Source organism: Nuphar pumila, chromosome 8 (assembly GCF_984573655.1).
Source record: "Nuphar pumila chromosome 8, dmNupPumi1.hap1.1, whole genome shotgun sequence".
Classification (NCBI taxonomy): domain Eukaryota; kingdom Viridiplantae; phylum Streptophyta; class Magnoliopsida; order Nymphaeales; family Nymphaeaceae; genus Nuphar; species Nuphar pumila.
This window is the reverse complement of record NC_143256.1, coordinates 116,542,363-116,559,175: the sequence shown is the minus strand read 5'-3', so window position 1 is coordinate 116,559,175 and position 16,813 is coordinate 116,542,363.

The following is a 16,813-nucleotide window of genomic DNA, read 5'->3' as shown; positions in this document are numbered from 1 at the left end:
CTGCTTCTACCAAAATTAATTCGGTAATTAATCTTTTGGAATTGATGGAAGGAATTTCGAAGCAGTTCAAGTCCTTTGTTTTGATTTCATATGGAATGAGCTTGGAGAGAAGGTGCTGACCTCTTCGTCCTAGGTTTGAGTTCTTTGAGTCCCACCGGTGTGTGTGGGTGCCTTTAACTGGTGGACTCTTATGGTTTTGGTGTTGGTATATCTACGATGATTAGAGTTGCGATTTTGTGGCTATAAAATTACAAATGTTAAAAAACCTAAAAAATCATGATAAATTCAGTTTACTCCCTATTGTCAATATTTCTTAATTCATTTTTTTTCATTTTTATACTTTTAAAATAAATTTTGTTTATTTGTACAGTTTTAGATTTTTCAATTTCAAATTTGTTAAGCTTTTCCACTACTAGTTGTACTTGGGTGCGTATTGTGCATAACCTATACTTGGAATGTGCCGATGGGGTTGGTGTAGTGCAGCTCGCCAAGACAAGAGGCTGCTGAGGTTCAACGCTTGTGGCGTCATATTCTCTGCTTAAGCTGATACCCAGCATAGGCCTTTGGGGGCAAAGTCTCTGAGTTTTACATCACCGGGACAGCGACCATATCTCTTCGGTCTCGGTTTCTTCAGGTTATAAATAATAAAAGAAAAACTATGTTTGGATCCAACTTGCAAACCAGTTGAGATCGAATGTGCAAGTTAGTGACAAAGGGTTTTAAACAGCAATGTAAGTATATGGTATTTAATCATCTTAGACTCCAAACCACAAGTGCGGGTCTCTATGCTATGTTTGTTTAGGTCCTCATCTAACTCAATAAATGTCTCGGTTTTAAATCTCAATCCAAACACAATTGCACAATTGCTAGTGGCGTGACATTAAGGTCATGCTTGCATCCTTCTGTGTTAGTGATCCAAGTGGGCTGGAACTACAACCTGGGTACAACGTGGATCTGCCAAACACACCACCATGCAGAGAATAGACACCATTTCGATGCAGCACACCACTTTTTAGTTCGATTAATTTTGTCCGAGCCTAAAACCAATTGTCTGAAGCAGGTCAACGGTTCTACTTTGAAAGAGATCCCGCCATGTGATACTGAAGAGAGAACGGAAGTAGGGATGCACACAAGCCGAGCTTGGCATGTACAGGCTCGGCCCGAGCATGAACCACTGGTGTTCAGGCTTGGCTGGTGCCGAGCTCGGCTCAGTTTGTGCTGACCCGGGCTTGGTCTGTTTTATAATGATTTGGCCTAATGCTGGTCCCTGGATCATTCTAAAAGAAAAATAAACTGAATCCACATATACTGCAACATTTTAAGTATAAACAGAACCAATTGCCTGATAAGCACCATGACAGATAATAAGATACCTGATATGATATACATAATCCACATATACTGCAACATTTTAAGAATAAACTGCCCAATTGCCTGATAAGCACCATGGACAAATAATAAGATACCTAATGTAATATACAAAATCCACATATACTGTAACATTTCCAAGTATAAACTGTCCATATGATAATCCCAATCAGAACAATTACCGAATGGGGAAAAACATTCAGATACAGAAATAATGATACGACGAGATTCAAGCACAAAATTTTGAGAACGACAAGAAGATTTCTGGAAATTGATTTGAAACTAAGAGTCAGAAAACAATGTCCCCCACAAAAGCACAACATGCATCACTTACATGTAAGGTCCTGGGAGACGACCTAGTGCATTAAAACAGAGGCAGGTATCTTCAACATGTACAGGGCCTACAGGCCCATTTACCTTTCAGAAAACAAAATGTCATCAAATATGTTGCATGCAAAACCTTCAACGTATACAACCTGGACATTGATACAGGTGTCCTTGTTGACACAGCAGGAAGTGTAGGACACTCGGCCTGACAAACTAGACATCTGAACACCACTATCCATATTCCAAAGTAATAACTTTGCAATTAAAATATAAAATAGTGCAATGCATAAAAATACTAGTGTCTCTTCCAAACTTCTTTAATTATTATGAGTTACCATTGTTTTTTTCTTACTAAATATGAATAAAATAACAACTGCAAAAGTAATTCACTGAGATCGGGTTTGGATTCTGGATGGAAAGAAAAAAACTCGCAAAATATTTGTTTCATATCAGCAAGGAAAAAACAGGAAAAGAAAACCTCAAACTAAATATAATAAATTTTGTTCTACCATCCATCACTACCATCACCACCATCACCATCACCCACCTCCCAGAAAATTTCCTTTCCCATCATGATTTTCTAACATCCATCACCACCACTACTACCACCCACATCACTCACCTTCTAAAAATCCATGTCGAAGAAGCTTCACCACCACCACCACCCTCTTCCTCTCATTTTTGTAACAGTTTTCATTTTATTTTTCTCATGCTACCCAAACAAGTAAAAAAAAATCATTTAAAAATTCTATCATATCAAAACTTCTCATAGGCAAATTTCTTTCCTATGGGAGTTTCTTGCTTCCAAAATTGATCTAAGGATAAAGCAGCAATACAATCACTTTTTTATGATGAGGAACCCACACTGAAGCTAGGGAAAAGCCCGGGTGGGGCATCACGATTACCCTGCCCTATGTGGCCTACCACTTAAAGCTACAGACACAGCTGTTTACCAGCAGGTTTTGATTTGGGTCTTTAACTCAACACCTTCCCAACCCCTTTCTGGTCACTCGGGCAGCCCGGCGGTGTAAGCAGCAGCATAGTCTTTTTACTCAGAGAAACTGTCCCAGGCACAGAAACCTAGTCGCACTGGATAAACCTGACGTACTTAGGGTTGCCCCTCGATCCCAGAGAGTCGCCAAGCTTTGACTTACACAGGGAGTGATGACCATGGGATTGGAACCTAGGCTGCCCATCAAACAGTCTGGCCCCCATCCCACTACGCCATCCCCCTTGGATCTAGCAGCAGCATAGTGTTGTCTAACAATCACAAAGACCTAAAGATTTTTAGGAAAATCTAGTCACGTAGATCAGAACTCTGCAGACTACAAAGAAAAAAAACAACACTAGTGTTGTCATATAAAATTAGTACTCTTTTTATTTATAGCGTTATATGGCAGTCTTTAGTACAGATGCACCAGAGAAACTGCCAATCAACACTTCTAAAGCAACAAAGACTTATTTAGGGATGATACATGAGCTGTATATCCATATGAAAGAAGCAACCCTCTCTTTATTTATAGTATATCCAACCAGCACAACAATCAACTGCAGTTGATCATGATACTCTTCCATGGGAACGCCGTTTCTCGATGTTCATGACCTGCAGGCTCGTATTTGTTTCCAACACAATTTAGTTCGTCATAGAACACTATAGCCTTGTGTGTTCGTTCATATTTGTAGCTGCCGTTAAAAACAAGGTTATGGCAACCACATTGCTTGTACTCCTGCATCCATCCCTTGAAATCTGGAAACTCATACACTTTTAATTTTGCATCTGCGGTGCTAGCAAGCATAATCACCACAAGCACCACCATCAAGGCAGCCATTGAAGAAGGAGATCTCGCCATGGTTGAAGGTAGATAGTGAAACTTGGGAAAGAAGTAATGGAAATGATGCACTTTCTCTTCTCGTTGTGCATGTATAAATTGAATTTTAGTTGGAAAATCTGTGGGATTTGGCCCTTTTACTGTACAGCTTTCACCCACAAGATAAACACCAATAAATTAAAACTGTATCTGCTTTCACCCGTTTTTTATTGTTCATTATGCTTTGAGCCTCAGGTATCGGACAATTCCTAGTTGCTGCAGTGACTTTAAAATTATATTCAAGTATACCAAACATGAATCACTAGAATATGAGAAGTGGAAATATAAGAACTAGTGTGTGAACTGCGATTTTCATGCATTTTTTTGTTCTTTTTTCTTGAATCTAACCACACGGATGTGATCTGCAAGTTTTCTTTTATAAACCTACTTTGATGCATAAACAATATCTTTTTAAGGCTTTAAAACCAATGACTCATAATCTCTACAAATCATTCAAAAATCATATTTTTCATCTAAAATACACGATCCAACAGTTGATTCCTAGCAAATTCACCTTGCCAAGCACATCCACATGGTTTGATTTGCAAAAAAAGTGTTAGAAATGCCTATATTTCTAATTCTCATATTCTAGTGACTATCAAACATATTGTATTTTTCCATTGGCTAAAAGGATTATCTATTGCAAATTTAGCTTAATTAGTGCTAATTCTTATTATATCGTTGTATAAGAATTTGCCAAAAATTTGTTTTCATTTTTCTTTATACTAGCTAGGCAATGTCCCCTAGGGTGCATATTAGGGGTGTCAATGGGTCAGGTTTGGTTCGGACCCAGGTGGAACCAGATCTTGACTCGATTTCGGGTCTGGTATCAGGTCTAATCATGTCCACTATAAGAAAAACCATACCTGGACCTGATAAGAACTACATGAACCACCCAGACCATACCCGGTAAAATAATATATTTTTTTATCATTTTTATATTGAAAATTTGTATAGGTCTTAATCGGTAGCTCGGGTCAGGCCCAGGTTTGGTATAAAATTTCACAAACTATACCCTGATCCTTGTATTAATCGGACCTTTGGGTCCGTACCCAGGTCTTAATCAGGTCTTCTTATTTGTCACCATACCCGGACCCTATAAGAACTACATGAACCACCCAGACCATACCCGGTAAAATAATATTTTTTTTATCATTTTTACATTGAAAATTTGTGGGCCTTAATTAGAACTCGGGTCAGGCTTGGGTCTGGTATAAAATTTCACAAACTATACCCTGATCCATGTATTAATTAGACCTTCGGGTCCGTACCCAGGTCTTAATCGGGTCTTCTTATTTATCACCATATACCCGGACCCTATAAGGCTTCGTCCGGGTAAACCTGACCAATTGACACCCCAGTGCATATGATGGCCGTAAAAGAAAAGTCTGGCACCATAAGGTCCCACGTTAAAAAGTCAAGATAAGTAGGTGAGAAGGTCGATCAATACTAGAACTTGGTTGGATGGTTAGAATTGAATGTAAGATAGGTAATGTTATTTTTGTTTTAAAAGGCCACCCCTCAAGATATCTCTTAGGCCTCATGTGGCAGAGGGATTCGAACATGGGCCTTCAGCTTGGCACAGAACCCCACTAACCACATAGGATACCACCTCGGTAGTTAAGATAGGCAATCTTACTCATCGATTGATGCAATAAATAACAAAGGGAACAAGTCAATGTTGATGGGAGAAAGTGACACCGCAATTCAAAATACAAAATAAACGCTTAAATTTTATTATTAGTAATTGCAAATGCTTAAATTTTTGGGTTTTATGTTTTAAACCCATATTACTATCAGTTTGCTTTACCATTTTGTAATTAAGGAAACAAAAAAGAGAATGAAGTAAACAATGGAGACTTGCTTTGCAGTGGCACAGGGGAAGCATGGGTTGGCTCATAGTCTTGCGTAAGAATAGTAAAGACAAATTTTCAGACACAAAGTTTTGCTACAAAGAAGAAAAACAACAATCCTTTTATTTATAGCGTTATATGACAAACTTTAGTACAGAAGTACTATAGAAACTATCAAGCAACACTTCCAAAGCAATTGACTTATTTAGGGAGGATACATGAAATTGTATATCGATCCATATGAAAGAAGCAAACTTCTCTCTTGTTGACAACCAAAATTTTCTTGGGTTGTCATACCAACCTCAATCATTGGCCTTCGACATTTAGTCATGCCATGACTCGTCAAAATTCGAGATTTGTTCATTCATATTCCTCAGGTTCCAAGGTGTGAACTATTTTGCTTCATTATTCGTGTATAATACAAAATATCTTTTAGATAAAGAAGGAATTTTATAGTCTGCCAATCAATACCGAACACACTCATATATCTTCAAATGGTATTTCAAAGATCTCATTTGATAAAATATTTTTAAAGATTTTTTGCGTTTTTGAGTCATTTTTAAAGAAAATCCAATTTTATCAAACTTTTGACCTATGAAATAACATTCTCAATCAATTTCAACTAAGAGTGGAGGTTTCAAACTTTTTAATGAGCGCCAAATCTCTTCTATCCATTATCAGTGTGAAGAGTTATAGTTAAAACAAGGTTTTAGATCTTCAAAATAACTTATTTAAAATGTAGGGCTCACTTTGAAGGAATTTTGACCTTTTAAATAGTTGAATTTGGTTTCAACTTAAAATATCAATTGCAGCCGAGGATATTAGCTTTCAAACGCACTAAACCTTTAGTCAAATGGATTTGTAAAACTCAATATATAGGCATTTTTCTACATGTATGTCAAAATGAATCTAGGTTATCAATTTTTTATTCGATCAAGTAGATCATAGCTAAATCTCGGATCTAGCACTGATCTAAGTGGGTTTGGACTTGATCTAGATCCAAATCCAATAGATGCGAGCCAGATCTCTAATCTAGCACTAATCTAAGTGGGTCTAGACCTGATTCAGATCCAAAGCTGACTTGATATGAATCCATAATATTTTTAAAATAAAAGTTTTCAAAATATTTTTAAAATAAAAGTTTTCAAAACGTAAGATTTCGGTCCAGCATCTCCTAATTTAGAGTAGTATATTTATACCAGCATAACGTTCAACTACAATTAATCTCGATTCCAAGGGAACGTGCCATAGTGATGTTAATGATCAGCAAGCTCGTATTTGTTTGCCACCACAGTTCAGTTCATCAATATCATAGAATACTATAGTGTGTGTTCGGGTTCATATTTGTAGCTGCCATGATAAGCAAGGTTATGGCAAACACATTGCTTGTATTCCTATAATGGTCCCTTGTAACCTGTCCATTTATACACTTTTAATTCTGCATCTGCAGTGCTAGCAAGCATAATCACTGTCTAGGCAGCCATTGAAGAAGGAGATCTCGCCATGGTTGAAGGTAGATAGTGAAACTTGGGAAAGAAGTAATGGAAATGATGCACTTTCTCTTCTCGTTGTGCAAGTATACATTGAATTTTAGTTGGAAAATCTGTGGGATTTGGCCCTTTTACTGAACAGCTTTCACCCACAAGATAAACACCAATAAATTAAAACTGCATCCGCTTTCACCCGTTTTTTATTGTTCATTACGCTTAGAGCCTCCGGTATCGGACAATTAATTCCTACTTGCTGCAGTGACTTTAAAATTATATTGCAAATCACTAGAATATGAGAAGTGGAAATATAAAAACTAATGTGTGAACTGCGATTTTCATGCATTTTTTTGTTCTTTTGTCTTGAATCTAACAGTACTGATGTGATCTACAAGTTTTGTTTTATAAACCTATTTTGATGCATAAACAATATCTTTTTAAGGCTTTAAAATCAATTACTCATAATCTCCATAAATCATTCAAAAATCACATTTTTCATAAAAAATACACGATCCAACAGTTTATTCCTAGCAAATTCACCTTGCCAAGCACATCCACATGGTTTGATTTGCAAAAAATGTGTTAGAAATGCACTATGTGGTAAGCAGAGTCCTGTGCCAAGTTCGAATCCCTCTGCCACATGAGGCTTAAGAGATATGTGGTAGGGTTTCCCTTTAAAAAAAAAATAGCATTACCTATCTTACATTCAATTCTAACCATCCAACAAAGTTATAGGATTGGTCCACGTTCTCACCTAGATGTCGATTGATAGGATCCTTTGTATCACATGTGAAGGATGGGAACTTTTTTTCCTATAAAATAGCACGGGCCTCCGCACTTATCAACCGACATAAAAACGATCCCTGGGCAAACCTTGTTTAGGGGATAAAATCTTCTCAAAAAATTGCTAAAAAAAGTAGGACCCCCCGAATGGCCAACCTTTTTTTCCTTGACTTTTTGACATGGGACCTTATGGTGGCAGACTTTTCTTTTACCGCCATCATATGCACTTGGGGGTGTCAATGGGTCGGGTTTACCCGGATCCGACCCAGACCGAGCCTTATAAGGTCCAGGTATGGTGATAAATAAGAAAACCCGATTAAGACCTAGGTACGGACCTAAAGGTCCAATTAATACATGGATCAGGGTATAGTTTGTTAAATTTTATACCGAACCTAGGCCTGACCCAGAGTACCGATTAAGACCCACAAATTTTCAATGTAAAAATGATAAAAAATATTATTTTACCGGGTATGTTCTGGGTAGTTCATGTAGTTCTTATCGGGTCCGGGTATGGTTTTTCTTATAGTGGACCTGATTAGACCCGATACCAGATCCGAAATCGAGTCCAGATCTGGTTCCACCTGAGTTTGAACCAAACCTGACCCATTGACACCCCTAATATGCACCTTAGGGGACATTGCCTAGTATAAAGAAAAATGAAAAGGAATTTTTGGCAAATTCTTATACGAGGATATAATAAGAATTAGCTCTAAGCTAAGTTTGCAATAGATAATCCTTTTAGCCGATGGAAAAATGCAATATGTTTGATAGTCATTAGAATATGAGAACTAGAAATATAGGCATTTCTAACACATTTTTTGCAAATCAAACCATGTGGATGTGCTTGGCAAGGTGAATTTGCTAGGAATCAACTGTTGGATCGTGTAATAGTCACTAAAATATGTTCGATGAAAAATGTGTTTTTTGAATGATTTATGGAGATTATGAGTCATGGATTTTAAATCCTTAAAAAGATATTGTTTATGCATCAAAATAGGTTTATAAAACAAAACTTGTAGATCACATCCGTATGGTTAGATTCAAGAAAAAGGAAAAAAAAAAGCATGAAAATCGCAGTTCACACATTAGTTCTTATATTTCCACTTCTCATATTCTAGTGATTCATGTTTGGTATACTTGAATATAATTTTAAAGTCACTGCAGCAACTAGGAATTGTCCGATACCGGAGGCTCAAAGCATAATGAACAATAAAAAACGGGTGAAAGCAGATACGGTTTTAATTTATTGGTGTTTATCTTGTGGGTGAAAGCTGTACAGTAAAAGGGCCAAATCCCACAGATTTTCCAACTAAAATTCAATATATACATGCACAACGAGAGGAGAAAGTGCATCATTTCCATTACTTCTTTCCCAAGTTTCACTATCTACCTTCAACCATGGCGAGATCTCCTTCTTCAATGGCTGCCTTGATGGTGGTGCTTGTGGTGATTATGCTTGCTAGCACTGCAGATGCAAAATTAAAAGTGTATGAGTTTCCAGATTTCAAGGGATGGATGCAGGAGTACAAGGAATGTGGTTGCCATAACCTTGTTTGTAACAGCAGCTACAAATATGAACCAACAGACAAGACTATAGTGTTCTATGATGAACTAAACTGTGTTGGAAACAAATACGAGCCTGCAGGTCATGAACATCGCGAAACGGCATTCCCTTGGAAGAGTATCATGATTAACTGCAGTTGATTGTTGTGCTGGTTGGATATACTACTCTAAATAAAGAGAAGGTTGCTTCTTTCATACGGATATATAGCTCATGTATCATCCCTAAATAAGTCTTTGTTGCTTTAGAAGTGTTGATTGGTAGTTTCTATGGTGCATCTGTACTAAAGACTGCCATATAACGCTATAAATAAAAAGAGCACTCATTTTATATGACATCACTAGTGTTGTTTTTATTTTTGTAGCCTGCAGAGTTCTGATCTACGTACGTGACTAGATTTTCATGAAAGTCTTTAGGTCTCTGTGATTGTTACACAACACTATGCTGCTGCTAGATCCAAGGGACATGGGTAGTGGGATGGGCAGCCTAGGTTCCAATCCCATGGTCATCACTCCCTGTGTAAGTCAAAGCTTGGCGACTCTCTGGGATCGAGGGGTAAGCCCTGGGAGTTTTACACCGACAGGACAGCAACCCATGGCAGGTTGAGCCAGTGCAACTAGGTTTCTGTGCTTGGGGCGGTTTCTTTGAGTAAAATATATATAAAAAAAAAGACTGCTGCTGCTTCCACCGTGGGGGCAGCCCACATGACCAGAAAGGGGTTAGGAAGGTGCTGAGTTAAAGACCCCAAATCAAAACCTGCTGGTAAACAGGTGTGTCTGTAGCTTTAAGAGTTAGGCCACATAAGGTAGGGTAATCATGACACCCCCACCCGGTGTTTTTCCTAGCTTAGGTGAGGGTTCCTTGTCATAAAAAAATGATTGTATTGCTACTTTATCCATAGAGCTGTTTTGGATGCAAGAAAAAAAATGCCTATGGAAAGTTTTGATATGGTAAATTTTCTAAATATTTTTTTTTTTACTTATTTGGGTAGTACTGGATTGTAGAAAATTATCATGGAAAGGAAATTTTCTGGGAGGTGGGTGATGGTGGTGGTGGTGCGATGGGTAGTGGAGAGTGTGAATCATCGTTTGAACCAAGGATGGAGGTTAAAATCAAAACCCGTGCAGGGATGAAGAACATGAAACGGGGTTGGAGGTTAAAATCAAAACCTGTGTGGGGGATGGAGGGTAGAATTTTGAGACAGGGCAAGAGTGGATACCTTGTCACCTGGCGGGGTCCACTGCCATCCCAATTCATCATCCTATTCATACCCCTTCACACACACACAGAGAGAGAGAGAGAGAGCATTTCCAATTACTACTAATAAAATTTAAGAATTTGTTTTGTAGTTTCAACATTGACTTGTTCCCTTTGTTATTTATTGCATCAATCGATGGGTAACATTGTCTATCTTAACCACCAAGGTGGTATCCTATGTGGTTAGTGGGGTTCTGTGCCAAGCTGAAGGCCCATGTTCGAATCCCTCTGCCACATGAGGCCTAAGAGATATCTTGAGGGGTGGCCTTTTAAAACAAAAATAACATTACCTATCTTACATTCAATTCTAACCATCCAACCAAGTTCTAGTATTGATCGACCTTCTCACCTAGATGTCGACTGATAGGATCCTTTGTAACCTATGTAAAACGATGGGAACCTTTTTTTTGCTATGAAATGGCACGGGCCTTCGCACGCAACAAAAAGTGGTAAAAAAGTGGGACATTTTCTTCCTTGACTTTTTAACGTGGGACCTTATGGTGCCAGACTTTTCTTTTACCGCCATCATATGCACTGGGGTGTCAATTGGTCGGGTTTACCTGGACCAAGACTTATAGTGTCCGGGTATGATGATAAATAAGAAGACCCGATTAAGACCTGGGTATGGATCCAAAGGTCCAATTAATACATGGATCAGGGTATAGTTTATACCAAATCTGGGCCTGACCCGAGTACCGATTACGACTCACAAATTTTAAATGTAAAAAATGATAAAAAATATTATTTTACCGGGTATGGTCTGGGTGGTTCATGTAGTTCTTATCGGGTTCGGGTATGGTTTTTCTTATAGTGGACATGATTAGACCTGATATCAGACCCAAAATCGAGTCATGATCTGGTTCCACCTGGGTCCTAACCAAACCTGACCCCTCTGTGGTTAAGATAGGTAATGTTACCCGATTGATGCAATAAATAACAAAGGGAACAAGTCAATGTTGATGGGATAAAGTGACACCGCAATTCAAACTACGAAATAAATGTATACATTTTATTATTAGTCATTGGATATGCTCTTTCTCTCTAAAGGGGTATCTATATGATGAATGGAGATGGATGTGGATAGGGGCGGGGGACAAGGTCTCCACTCTCGCCTCGTCTCAAAAATCTGCCCTCCATCCCCGCACGGGTTTTGATTTTAATCTTCATTCCTGTTTCATGTCCTCCACCCATGGTTCAATTGAGCTGAGGCAGGGTGGGGGTCTTGTTTCTCCTCAGTCCACTGCCATGCCTAAAGGTATTTTAGTTATGTTACTAATGAGGATCGGGGACTGGGTAGGACGGAAAAAAACATAAGTCCATCTCAACCTCCATTCCTACTCCGGTTTTGATTTTAACCTCCATCCTTGTTTCATGTCCCTCTTCCCCGATCCCTAATGATGAAACACATGATTCTGATTAGGGCTGGATAGTGGGCTGGGCGGCTTGCGGGTGGCCCATGTCCTGGCCCTAATTATGGGTCAGGCCTAAGCCTAGTTTTCAAAAAATACAAAATTGTGAATATGACTCCCCCCTCCCAACAAGCTAAACAAGATCCTAAATGACGAACTTAAATCACTCACCAACACAATCACAACGAATCCATGAAATCCATGAAATCTCTGCATTATCAGACAAAAGCACAATATGCCATAAACAAAAATTGCAGAACAATTATGATGTAAAACAATTGGGCAAAAGAAAAGAAATCAAGGCATATATGAACAATAAATCTCAGTCCAGGAAAGTAAAACCTTAAATCCTAGAACCTAAAAACTACATTAGGGTCAAAATTCATGCTTACCTACGACTGTTGAGATCCTGTAGCTACCCATAATAAAATCAGAGTGGAGGGGTACCTGAAGAAGCCATTGTGGAACTTGATGATGGCTAGTGGTTGGCGCTGGTGGCTGAAATGGGATGAGCTTTGCTTCTCAATCGTACTGCAGCTCTCCAATGAGCGAAGGTTTATTCAACAGTCGATGAGCAGGATCCCTCTTTCCCTCTTTAGACAAAAAACTCAAAAATAGGTGTTTTCTTCCTTAACCCTTTTTCTATGTTTTTCTCTTGATGCTCACTTTTTTAAGGTCGCTCATGAATACCTTCATTATGGCTGCAGTAGGGGATCGGTTAAGGTAACCGTTCCCTCCATGATTTTCCATATATCTATCGAAAGAAACATCAAAAGGGGAAGTTACCAAAAATGTGGGTAATTGCTACACATCGTGGCTTATCCCAACATTCTCCCACTTGTTTCGACGATAAACCAGTAAACTTTATGAAAATTGATTCATGAATAGATTGGCGTTTAAAAATCTATTATACAGATCCTTAGTTAAATTTCTAATCCTTATGAAATTAACAACAACTATAATGAGAATCAATAAAATGTATGTGATCACTTTATTCATATGCATATGTCAAAATAAAGAGTTTAACAAGCTCATCGTCAATACATGTTCGGAATACAATCCATGTGGTAGCCCTTTAGTAAGAGACTCAACAATCATCTTTTTGGTATCAATATTAACAATATGCACTAGATGATTTTTTGTCCTTTATTTAACAACAAAGTACTTTAATTTCATATGTTTATATGACGTAGTACTTTTATTGTTATTCGAAAAGAACAATGCAATTTCATTATCACAGTAGATCTTCAATGGCTTCTCAATGGAATCGACCACCTTTAACTATGATATAATGTTCTTCAACCATATGGCTTGTGAAGTAGTCTCGTACAATGATATAAACTCTGTCTCCATGGTGTGAGCAGCAGTGATCGTCCGCTTTCCACTCCTCCAAGAGATCGCTCCCCCATCAAGTAAGAAGACATATCCAGTATTAGACTTTCTACTATCAAGGCATCCCTCTAAGTCCGTATCTGAGTAGCCAACGACCTCGAGTTGATTAACCTTATGATACGTCAACATATAGTCTTTTGTCCTTTGCAAATACCGCAGGACTTTCTTAACAGCCTTCTAATGGGATATGTCTGGATTAGACTGAAATCTACCAAGCATCCCTAATGCAAAGAAAATATCTGGACGTGAACAATTCTGCATGTATTGCAACTGCCAACAACTGATACATATAGACAAACACTCATTTTTGCTTTATCAATTTCGTTCTGTGGGCAATCTTTTAGGCTCAATTTGTCACCTTTTGATATGGGTGTTGTATCAGGAGAACAATTCTCTATCCCATATTGCATTAATAGCTTATTTATGTAGGATCTTTGGGAGAGGCCTAGAAAGTATTTTGCTCTGTCTCGACAAATCTCTATGACAAGTACATAAGCAGCCTCACCCATATCTTTTATATCAAAATGTGATGCAAGAAACTGTTTTGTCTCTATAAGTAACTTTATATCGTTAGTTGCTAGCAAAATGTCATCCACATACAACATCAATATAATGAACTTACTCTCACTTTCCTTAAAGTATATACATTGATCAATAATGTTTTCTGTAAACTCGAAAGTCACAATGACTTGAAAATTTTTAATACACCACTGTCGGGAAGCCTGTTTAAGTCCATATATTGATTTATTAAGCTTGCAAACCAAACGATCATCTTCAGAGAAACCAAGAAGTTGTTTCATGTATACATCTGCATTCAAATCCTTGTTGAGGAACATTGTTTTCACATTCATTTGATATAGCTCTAAGTCATAATGAGCTACGATAGCCAAAATTATCCTCAGTGACTCCTTAGTTGAGACAGGAGAAAATGCCTCATTATAGTCAATGCCCTCTATCTAAGTGAATCTTTTAGCCACCAATCTTGCCTTATGTTTCTCTATGTCACCTTTGGAGTCTCTTTTGGTCTTAAAGACCCATTTACACCCTATGAGTTTTACACCTGAAAGTATTGTATGATCGAGGCAACAAGCACTAGAGGAGGGTGAATAGTGCTTTTAAATAACGTCTTTGGAATTTTAAAGGATTTTAAAATTTACATAGCAATCACACAAAGAAAACAAGATTTTATCCTAGTTCGGTCTTCCTGACCTACATTCAGTCTCAAGCAAAACCCGCTTGAGATTTTCACTATCAACCTTGTGTCACCACAAGAACATACTGACCAAATTCGGTCTCACTTTCAGTAACAACCCTACTAAAAGCAAACACCTCCTTTAAACCAAGGAGATTTTTTTCCTTTTAAAGAGAAAAAGAAATAAACAACTTACAATCAACCTACGAGCCTTTCTTATGAATGCAAATGAAGTGGAATAGGTTTCTATGGTTGTTGAAATACTCAACTCACGAATTCACTTTCTCACAAAAGAATTTGAGTGAAAATATCAAGTGAGTAAGAAAACAAATACTTGAATGAATAGGAGTGAAAAGCAAAGAATTTGATCTTTATAATTCAATAAGTTTTCTTGTTTTTAAGTGCAAAATTCACTTTTATTTATAGTTGAAAGATTTCTTACGTTGGTAGTATGAAAGGGTGTCAAAACAATCACTTTAGAATGGTCAATTCGTTTGAAAAATGAAAAGACACACATTTTAAAAGTTTTCAAAAAATGGTTATATTAGTCGACTGGAACAGTAGTTAGTCGACTGAAATCAAACATTAGCAGACTGATAGTTATTGACAGTCGACTACTATTTTTAACAGAACAGTTTTGAATTCTGGAATTTGAAAATTAGTCAGCTAAAGAAAAAGTTAATCGCCTGATGAAATTATCAGTAGACTGAAAAAACATTCAGTCGACTCCTGCTAAATTTTTCAGAAATCAAATATTTTGTTCGATCGACTAAGAGTCGATTAGTCGACTAATCAAAAAGTTGACGTTTTGCTTTGAAAAATTGGCACGAAAAAGTTGGTCGACTAATGAGTCTATTGGTCGACTGATAAACATGAAAATATGAGTAAAGAGTTTTCTAAAATGATTTTCGTCAAGGATTCTTTTAGAAAAGTTTTTCAAAAGAATTTTTAGGTGTAATGCAAGTGAGATATGCACTCTAAGTAAGGCTCTTACAAGAATCTAAGACATTTAAGAAAATTTATATTTGCATACTAGTCTTCAAAGATTCTTTATCGAATTCTTCAATTCTTGTTATCTTTCTTCGTTGCCTTAGCTGAAATACAGTTGATTCACTTGTTCATCATCAAAACCTTGTTCTTAAAGCATCGTGTACAGCTTCATTATTGTAACAACTCCTTTAGATAACTCAACAAGATCTCACACTTGATTCTTAGCAATAGAGTCTAACTCTTCTTTCATGACTTTTATCTAGTGTGAAGATTGTTTGCTTTCAACAGCTTCCATAAAAGTCAATGGGTCATCATCTATATCTATACACTATATAATGAGGATGTATGGCAGATTTTCTAACTCTTGTGGATCTCCAAACAGGTCATTCTTTAGGCTCAGATTGAACCTTTTTATCTTGTTTGTGCTCTTTTGCATTGTCTACAATAGGTTTACTTTGAATTTGTGCATCAATAACCGGGTGATCAACCACATCATTATTACGAATAACAATATGGTATCTCTCGGTGTTTTCCTTAACAGGTGGTGAGACTGGATCCTATATTTTCTCAAAACCAAGGTTTTGAAGTGCACTTAATCCTATTAAACCATCTTCAAGAAATTTTGCCTTATCTGTTTCAACAATCTGTGGTGAATGAGATGTGCAATAAAATCTGTATCATTTTGATCTCTCTGTATAACCAATGAAATATCCACTGATTGTTCTTGGATCAAAGGCTTTAATGTGTGGGTTATACAACTTAGCCTCTGCAGGACATCCCCATATATGCATATAAGACAGTAATGGTTTCATACCTATCGACAACTCGTAGGGAGTTTTAGGCACAGATTTTATAGGAACCTTATTCAAAATATGCACAACAGTCCTTAAGGCTTCACCCCACAACTTTATGGAAAGTATTGAATAATTCAACATGTCCCTAACAATTTCTTTAAGCGTACAATTTCTCCTTTCAGCTACATCATTCTGGTAGGCACTATCAGGCATGGTATACTGAGGCACAATGCCTTCCTCTTTGAGAAATCGCACTAATGGTCCTTCTCTTTGCCTCATCTTAGTAAACCTATCATAATATTTGTCACATCTATCAGACCTGACTATCTTAATAACTTTATCAATTTGTTTATCTACTTTTTTCTTAAATTCCTTAAACATCTGAAAAATATTAGATTTTTCGTAAATTAAGTAGAGATACATATAGCGTGAATAGTCATTAATAAATGTGACAAAATATTTTTTGCCTGTATAATAAAGTGTAAAAGGTATGCATACATCTGTATGGACTATCTCCAATATCTCACTACTA